Below are 9,241 nucleotides of genomic sequence, written 5' to 3'. Positions count from 1 at the left end.
TTTACCACCTTCTCAACTTCTTCCTCAGTAAATGGTAGTTCTAGGTGTGCAAGGTCTCTCCTTGGCAATCCCAGTGCTTCCAATCGTAGAGATGCTTCCCTAGCTGGGGCGGAGCCTAGTAGCTAGTCATAGAAGCCATCCACTTCAGCAGTTATTTGATCATGCCCTGTTATCATTAACCCGTCCTTCTTGATGGAGGTGATCATGTTCCAGCGTTGCCGGTGTCTTGCGTGCCGATGAAAATATGTGGTGTTGGCATCTCCCTCCTTTAGCTGAAGCAGCCAGGACCGCTGCCTTGCTATGGTCCTCTCCAAGCAGCATAACCCTAGAAGCTTCTGTTTGAGGGTTTTCCGGAGTTGCGATTCTGCTGCTGTGAGGGCTCTGCTGTCCGATGCTTAGTCAAGCCTATATATGAGCTCCATGGCCATGAGAATCTGCATCTTTATATTACCTATCCACTTTGCGCTCCAGCCCTGTAATCGTTTGGCCGTGGCACGGAGCTTCTTTTCGAGCACGACGAAAGGATTCCCAGTAGATGGGATCGAGTGCCACGCCGTAAGAACGATCTCCGTAAACCCCTCCGCGCGTGGCCAGAATGCCTCAAACCTGAAGCGGTGACCCATTGGCATGTCCGCGTGGAGGTCAACGAGCATTGGGCAGTGATCTGAGATGGATGTGCCCGTTGCAGAGAGGAAACGGGATGGGTGAAGGTCGTCCCAGCAGTTAGTGGTGAACACGTGATCTATCTTCTCCAGGGTGGCGTGTTGTCGCTCGTTCGACCAAGTATATTTTCGGCCACTGAGATAAAGTTCCTTGAGTTCCAACCTATTCAAAGTAGACCGGAAGCGGCCTATCATCCGCCTATTTATTGCAGCATTATTCTTGTCGCGCTCACTCGCCAGGAGGTTGAAGTCTCCCGCAAGCATCCACGGTCCAGCATGTAGGTCCCTTATCTCCACAAGTTCGTCCTGGAATTCCACCTTCTCGTGATCTAACTGTGGGGCGTAAACACATGTAAGCCACCACGCTTGCGCTTCACCAGCATTGACCAGCGTTGTAAGTGTGTTTTGTGTTGTATGTGGGTTGGACAGTGAGACAAGCATTTCATCCCACGCGATGGCAATGCCCCCTCGGGTGCCGTCCGCCGGCATGTAGTAAAAGTTCTAGAATCTATTACCAAGGCAATGCCGAACAATATCCACCGTTACAAGCTCAAGTTTAGTCTCTTGTAGACATACTACCGCCGGGTTCACCATTTGTACGACCTGACGTATGGCATTCCTCCGTGCCGGTGAGTTCAACCCGCGCATGTTCCACACCAAGACTTTCAAAGGTTGTGCAGCCATGGGAAGGGCCTACACTCGTCCACGCGCCCCTTGAGATTAGGGGGCCCCCATCCCCGAGCCCGGCGCCTCCTGCAAGGGCATGACCGACGGCTCCCACCCAAAGAGAGCTAGGATTGCTGCGATGTGCGTGTCCAATAGTGGGTTGGAGAAAAGGTCAATGTATGCTTGTAGTGCTGTGTCGCCAATTGTTTCCCCCTCATGTGCAAGGCACAATTTGCGCATGATTGCTTGCTGCTTCTTGGATGCCACCGAGCCACGTTCCGCCCTCTTGGCGATGCGCACAATGCGTCTGGGCGTGGTTGTCACGAGCTGTTTTTGTTTTGTGGGTGGTCGTTTGTGCGTGGTCACCGGTGGTTTGGGGATTAATGGAGTAATCGCCCTGGCCACCTGCATGCAGAAATCCGCCAGTTTTGCTTCGGGAGTCCTCGTCAAAGGCGCTTCTGGGGACCCCACACTCCCACCATCAGCCGCGCTTTGCACCACGGATCGCAGACGTAGCGGCGACTCAGAGCCATCACCTTGTGAGAGCGAGACCCAGAATGTGTCCTGCCCAGGCCCCAACATTTGTGTTCGTACATCAGAGGACGCATGCATGTATGAACCCAATTCTCAAGTTGGCTGAACTGCTCCACGACGCTCTCGTCCAGCATCTGCATGCAATCCGCGTCCGGCCCGTTAGGTGGGGCGACGTGGCCTTCCGCCATTTGCTGCATGAGATCCGTCCCATCCTCCTCGGTCTGTGGTGCATTGGATTCGTCCGCGTGTGCAGACCCACAGGAGTTCCCGGCCAATGATCGGTCCAGGGAATCTCGCGTCCCATCCTGCTGCTCTGTCCGTCCTGTCCTTGTCCCCATCTGCAACTCTAGCGAGCCAACCAGAACCCTGCATCCTGTCAGGGTTGGCTCCTCTGCTTGATCCACCTGGTCCCGCCACCGAGCAAGTGTGACATATGGTGGTGATTGGACGCGTCCACCCTGGCCTTGCTGACCTGTCTCATGGCACGACGCGGCAGAGGACGCCGGTTGGGCAGCTCTAGAATGATCTACCAGGCTGTCCGCATCCCCCGTGATTTGCTGCTCGTCTCGTCTTTCCATGTGTTGGCTCGGGAGTGGGCTCGTTGGTCACATGGCGACCGTGGTCATGGCCGGCCCGACCGTCCTGGGGCCTGTAGGGCCCTCCTGCTGCCGAACCCGATCATCACAACCACTGTGATGATACAAGACCCCTTTATTTTGAATCAGCCCAACTGCCACGTTCGTTGCCGAGGCCGACGACGAGGCTCCGGCCGCTGGCGGTGAGGCAGAGTCCCCACCTGGGCTCCACCCAGCTTCCCTGGCGCGTCTATGGCCGCGGTGATCCCCGCTCGGTCCGTCGCCAACCGGCCTGGAAGGGGGCCCCGGCGGTCCTGGCGGGCTGGCCGGCGGCGAGAGCTCTGGGTCATCATCCTCATCCACTATAGGCTCCGCTAGCTTCACTATCCTGATGTTGTACCACAATGCCGACGAGCGCGCCGCCCGTGGCTGATGGCCGTGCCGCCTTGTGTTTGGCTCCTCAATGTATAGCCGCTGTTGAGTTGGGAGGCGCTCCTGCCGGTCAGTGCGCAGCCACACCTTGAAGCTAGACATGTCATGCCGGCGCGCAGTGCTGTCCACCACACCAACGACCAACCCGAGCCCCCGGAGCACTGAGTTCACCGTCCGCCGTGTCCACGCGTGCGCCGGCACGCCCACCAGCGCCAGGGGCACCAGGAACGGGAGCGAAACTCCGGTAGCTTGCGCCTGACGCAGCCATGGCCGTAAGGACAGGGAAAAGCCAGCCGAGAGGACGGGGACTGGCCACCCTGGCAAACCATCCTCACGAACACTCCGGGCACTGCACAGAACAAGGAAATCCTCCAGAAAGAATGGCCGGATCGACATGTCATGCGGACCAATGTGAAACTCTTCGTGCAGCGCCGCCGCAACCGCAGCCAGATGAACGTCCGGCCTGGTGCCGGTGATGGTGACCACGACCGCTAGGGACAACTGTTCTTCCATCCGCCAAAGATCCGCGTCTTCTTCCATGTAGCAGCATTCCACCGATTCCACCGCCGTGGGGCACGCCCCCGGCACGAGCACGGGCGCAGGCTCGCGCGCTGCCTCCGGCTCGAAGGGAACCGAAAAGCCAGGGCCCGCGACGCTCTCCACCGGTCCAGAGCGCACCACTTCGCTCCACGGGCAGACAACCCTGATGGCGCCCGACGGCGGTGGTCCTGGCGGGGGAGGGGGCGCATCCACAGGCGCGAGCGTGCCGCCGGAGGGCAGCGGCGAAGGGGCAGGGGGACGACAGGGGGGAGGGGGCGCCAGCGGTCCAAGACCCTGTCCATCCACCGGAGATGAGCTCCGCCTTGCCTTGCAGTCCCTGGCAATATGCCCCCAACCATTGCAGCGAACGCACAAGGTCTCATTGGTGCAGTCCCGCGAGATGTGGCGGTCGTCTCCGCAGTTGTAGCAGCATCCATGGAGGGCGGCCGGGATGCGAGTCCGCGGCAGCCGACAAGTGGGGAGGGTCGGCGAGAGTCGCCGCCGCGTAGCGGGCGGGGGTGGGGGCAGGCCGGGCTGCGGGGGCGCCGGCTGGTTCTGGTCTGCCATGCCCCTGCTTGAGCATGCGGAGGAGCAGGAGGCGGGTTCTGGCCCGCCCCGCCTTGGACGATTGGGCCCATTGCTGTGCCGAGAACCCCGGGGACGACGATGGTGGAGCGGAGGGGTGGCCGTGGGCGCGCAGACGACGCTCCCGACGAGGAGGAGGAGGCCGAGAGGGAGACCCACGAAGCCATGACGGGAAGGCGGTGGACGCCGGCGCGGGGATGGCGGCCGGCGGGTGGGAGGTGGCCGCCGACACCAGAGTGGTGGCCGGCGCGGGTGGTGTCCGCCGGGACCGGGGTGGCCGCCGGCGCTCAGAGGAGGAGGCGGGATAATTGCCTTCCGCTGAAACTTGTTTTTCGTAATAGATTCATGGCATGCGCTGGACGCCAATCATCAACGACTGAACGGCCTCGTTGACATATCTAGTTTCTTCCCCTTTTTTTCTACATTGACTTGGCCGTTTAGCCGCGTCCGAATCAGTTGATAACTGAGGCGGTTGTATTGAGATGGTAGTTAGCACATGCATGTGCACATAGATAACAGGTTGTCACACGTCGACACATACCTGGCCAGATGGGCCGGCCCGGCACGGCACGGCCCGGTCTGGGTTAAACGGGCCAGGCACGGCACGGCCCGGCCAGGCACGCTAACTACTTGGGCCGTGCCGGGCCGGCACGCGTGCTGCCCTCCCAGGCACAGGCACAGCCCATGGCTACACGTGCTGGCCCGTGGGCACGTCTGGCACGAGATGGCCCGATTTTGTGTTTTAAAAAAAGCCGCGTCTGGCCGTGCGCAGGCGCGCAGCGCCGCAGCCAGAGGCACGTTCGATGCAGCATGGCTGCATGCATGCATGCCTCGCGTAGCCTTGTGCCGTGCCGGCCCATGACGTGCCAGGCACGCGGGCTATCGTGCCTGCACGATTAATAGGCCCGTTTGGCCAGGTTTGCGTCGACATGCACCCAAGACTACGTAACTGGCCGGCCGGCATATATGTATAAATACAGGGATTGCGAGGACAAATACACATCATCCGTCCATTTCCTCGACATAGATATTGCTAGTACTGAAACGTTCTTGTCCGTAGCCACTTAATTGGACCATAATTTGATCGTGCAATTGGTTAAGGTCCATGGCGGTCAGGTGTTTGCTGCTCCCTCTGGCCCTGCTGGCTCTCGCAGCTAGCTCGGCAGCCGTGGCTCAGCTGGAGATCGGCTTCTACACCAAGACATGCCCGGACGCCGAGAAGATCGTCCGCGATGAGATGGCCAAGATCATCGCCGCCGCGCCCAGCCTCGCCGGCCCACTCTTCCGTTTCCATTTCCACGACTGCTTCGTCAGGGTACATAACTTTCCTAGCCTGCATATTATCGTATTTCTATCCTTATTGATCATGAAATGTATACTTACATGCAACGCAAATTAAATTTTAGGGTTGTAACGCCTCTTTTTTTTCGAAAAGGGGAACTCTCCGGCCTCTGCATCAGAACAATGCATACGGCCAACTTATTAAATAAGCAAATAGGTTCAACAAGGTCTTAAAGTCTCATACAAAAATAAAAAAAAGCTCACAAAAAGCCTAAGGGCCAATAACAAACTAGCCAGAAAAAGCCACAACTGGCTGACATAAGAAAGATAGGTAAACTAATTGCCTATCATATTACATGACCGCCATCCAAACCGGTTGAAGATATCCCGTGCTACCATCTCCCATCGGATAGATCCAGTAACCAAACGCTCCCTGGCCTCCGTCGGAGTGAGTAGCGACCACATACGGATCAACGCAGTGGCTCAGAAAATAACCTGTAAAAAATGAATATTTGTTGTTCTGGTAAAAACCAAATCATTTCTGCAGTTCCAGACTGCCCACAATAAAGCACATACTCCTACGCGAATGTGTCTCGCGATTTCGGACTCTATCCCGTTAAGCCACGTTTCAAATAACGTGCTGACAGAACTGGGCGGAGTAATATTAAATGCAATGTGGACCGTCCGCCATAGAACTTTGGCTAACGGGAAATCAAGAAAAAGGTGTTTGATAGTTTCATCTCGATCACAGAAACTACACCTAGTAGGTCCTGTCCAATTACGCTTTGCCAAATTGTCCTTGGTTAATATTACTTGTTTATGTACAAACCACATAAACAGTTTGATTTTCAAAGGAACTTTGACAGTTCAAACATGTTTAGAACTAGGAATAGAACTTGAATTGATAACATCAAGATACATCGATTTAACTGTAAACTCTCCGAACCTAGTAAGCTTCCAGCGTAATTTATCAAGCTGTTGAGACAGCTGAATCTCCATCAGTCTACTAACTAGATGAAGCCAATCTTCCCAACGATTGCCGACTAGCGTCCTTCTGAACTGAATATTAAGAGGAATGGATTGAAGTATCGTTACAACGAAAGCATCACGTTGTTGACAATACGATACAGAGATGGGTATTGAATGGCAAGGCGGGTTGTGACGCCTCTGTCCTGCTCGAATCCACCGACGGCAACGTGGCGGAGAAGGACGCCAAGCCCAACAAGAGCCTGTGAGGGTTCGACTCCGTGGAGCGGGTGAAGGCCAAGCTCGAGGCCGCGTACCCGGGCATCGTCTCCTGCGCTGACATGCTCACCCTCATGTCCTGCGACGCCGTCGTGCTGACCAAGGGCCCCTTCTGGCCAGTGGCGTTGGGAAGGAGAGACGGAAGGCTGTCCAGTGCCACGGAGTCCAGCGACGAGCTGCCCCCGGCCTCCAGCGACGTCCCTCTGCTCGCCAAGATCTTCGTCTCCAAGGGCCTCGATCTCAAGGACCTCGTCGTCCTCTCCGGCGCCCACACACTGGGCACGGCGCACTGCCTGTCTTTTGTCGACCGGCTCTACAACAGCACCGGCGAGAGCGGTGCCTACGGCCTCGTCGACCCGTCTTTGGACAGTGAGTACGCCGACAAGCTGAGGCTCAAGTGCAAGAGCTTTGACGACCGCGCTATGCTGTCTGGGATGGACCTCGGGAGCTTCAAGACCTTCGACACCAGCTACTACCGCCACGTCGCCAAGCGGAGGGGCCTCTTCCGCTCCGACGCGGCTCTCCTCTTCGACGACACCACCAGGGACTACGTCCAGTGCATCGCTACCGGCAAGTTCGACGGTGAGTTCTTTAAGGACTTCAGGGCGTCCATGATCAAGATGGGCGACGTCGGCGTGCTCACCGGGGCCGAGGGAGAGATCAGGAAGAAGTGCTACGCCCCAACTAGCGTTCGTTGACTCTTAGTTGTACTTGTAAGTTGTAACTGTACGAGTTAATTCGCGGATGTCTGTCTGATACTGTTCCTTGTAGTTGTATATGATTTATTATCGTCAGTAAGTAGCATTGAGTAAAAACATTCTTTAACAATCATTGAATTGATATGTTTATCTTTAAATTGTCAAGACCTTAATCTTCACGCACTGATTATGCAGCGCAACTACTAGCCTACAATGACATTACTGTCACTACCGAAATCGGCGAGTCTGCCGAGTGTTTTATGTCGGTTACTCGGCAAACCCCTTTAAATCCAGTGTATTGGAAAAACACTCGGCAAAGGTCCTTGGATGGGCGGTGGTTCTGTGGAGAGGAGATTCTTCCTCCTCATCATCGGTATGGTTTTATGCTGCGTTTCTTCCTCCTTCTTTGTGATGTTGCTGGAGGGATATCCTGCTTTGCCCAGGCAGTTGGCCCGACCGCGGCGCCGGTACCGGATCATAGTACTCTTCCGTTTGAAAGGGGCACATACATCGGTACTCAAAGCCACAGATGGCGAAGGGTAGAGGCAGAGGGAATTTAAAACCCTCTCGTAAAAGTATTTTAACAATGTTTTCGGTAATATTTAGAGATACTACTCGAACTGGTCCTTTTTTATTCATGTCCGCATTTCTTATAGAGGTTAGTAAATCAGCAATAGTGTCCTTGCCCATGGTGCAGGTGTGTCGGATGCGTATTCATGTCCTTGTCTTTTTTAGAGAAAAGGCCAGAGCCCAACTTTATAAATAAAGCCACCAGGCAGAGTCACAACCAACCACAAAGAACAACCACACAGCACGGACAGAGTATCAACCAAAACCACAGAGGCTAAAGTATAATGTACATGGCTCCCAGGCCAGTACACGGCACGCAGGCCGGAGAGACTAAAGACAGCAAAATCAGGGCCAACAACTCCTAACTGCCGGCTTGAACTGGAGATAGGGAAATGCCAGAAGCCCGAATCTTGGATATCATCACATCGAACGCATCCCTGTCCTCCTCCTTAATCAATAATCTCCACTGCTGCAAGAATATGCAAGTTTTAAATAAGCAATCAGCAGGTTTAGCAGGAAAAACATGGTCAATAGTAAACTTGTTTCTTGTCGTCCAAAGAGTCCAGCACATCGTTGCTAATCCCACCCAAAACATTCTCCTCTGGGCCCCAACCAGGTTGATGGCCAAGAGTCGAAGGTCTGAGAAGGAGGAAGGTCTCCAGGAAACATGCAACCATGATCTAATACAGCACCAGAAGAGTTTAGCCAGAACACAATTAAAGAAAATATGCATCTTGTCCTCTCCTAGCCACAGAGGGCACAACGGTCAGAACCAGGGCCATTGCGTTTGCGGATTTGATCACCTGCCGGCAACCGCCCACGAGAAGCTTGCCAGAGGAAAATCTTGATCTTAGGAGGGATACGGGCCCTCCAGATCCACTTGAATTTGGAAGTGGTGGAGCCTGAGATCACCTTGCCATATAGAGATTTCACTGAAAAACGGCCAGAAGGGGAGTGGGGCTAAACCACCGAGTCCTCCTCCTCCGAGAGCACAGGGAAGAAGGCAACAAGGCGCTGCCAGTCAACCAACTCTTCAGGAGAAAGAGAGCGCCGCAGCTTCAGGTCCCAATTATTAGCAGAGAGCTCAAAGATAGAGATCTCATGGTCAGGGCAATAAGAAAAAAGAACAGGAAAATAATTCGCCAGCGTGGTCGAACCGCACCACCAGTCAAGCCAGAATCTAGTGGATCTGCCGTTGTGAACAACAAAATTGACGAGGCCTTGAAAAATAGGCCTAAGTTTAACAAGGTCTTTCCAGAACTGAGAAGCCCCCAAGGCGCGAGAAAACATGGGGCTAGAAGAAGAGAAATATTTAGCTTTGAGGATGTTGTACCATAAAGTTTTATCCTAGGTGGTGGTCATAATCTTCCACCTCCATTTGATGATCAAGCATTTGTTCATGACTAGAGTGTTAATAATACCCAACCCCCCAAGGCTCTTTGGTCTGCAAATA

General features: G+C 54.7%; 1 pseudogene; it reads left to right on the top strand.

The window, feature by feature from the left end:
- Window positions 1–5,099: 5,099 nt before the first annotated feature.
- LOC109779102 (peroxidase 1-like) lies at window positions 5,100–7,218 on the top strand (annotated as a pseudogene).
- Window positions 7,219–9,241: the final 2,023 nt, after the last annotated feature.

Source organism: Aegilops tauschii, chromosome 7 (genome assembly GCF_002575655.3).
Source record: "Aegilops tauschii subsp. strangulata cultivar AL8/78 chromosome 7, Aet v6.0, whole genome shotgun sequence".
Taxonomy (NCBI): Eukaryota; Viridiplantae; Streptophyta; class Magnoliopsida; order Poales; family Poaceae; genus Aegilops; species Aegilops tauschii.
The sequence above is the reverse complement of the archived record's forward strand: the minus strand, read 5'-3'. Positions and strand labels throughout refer to the sequence as shown.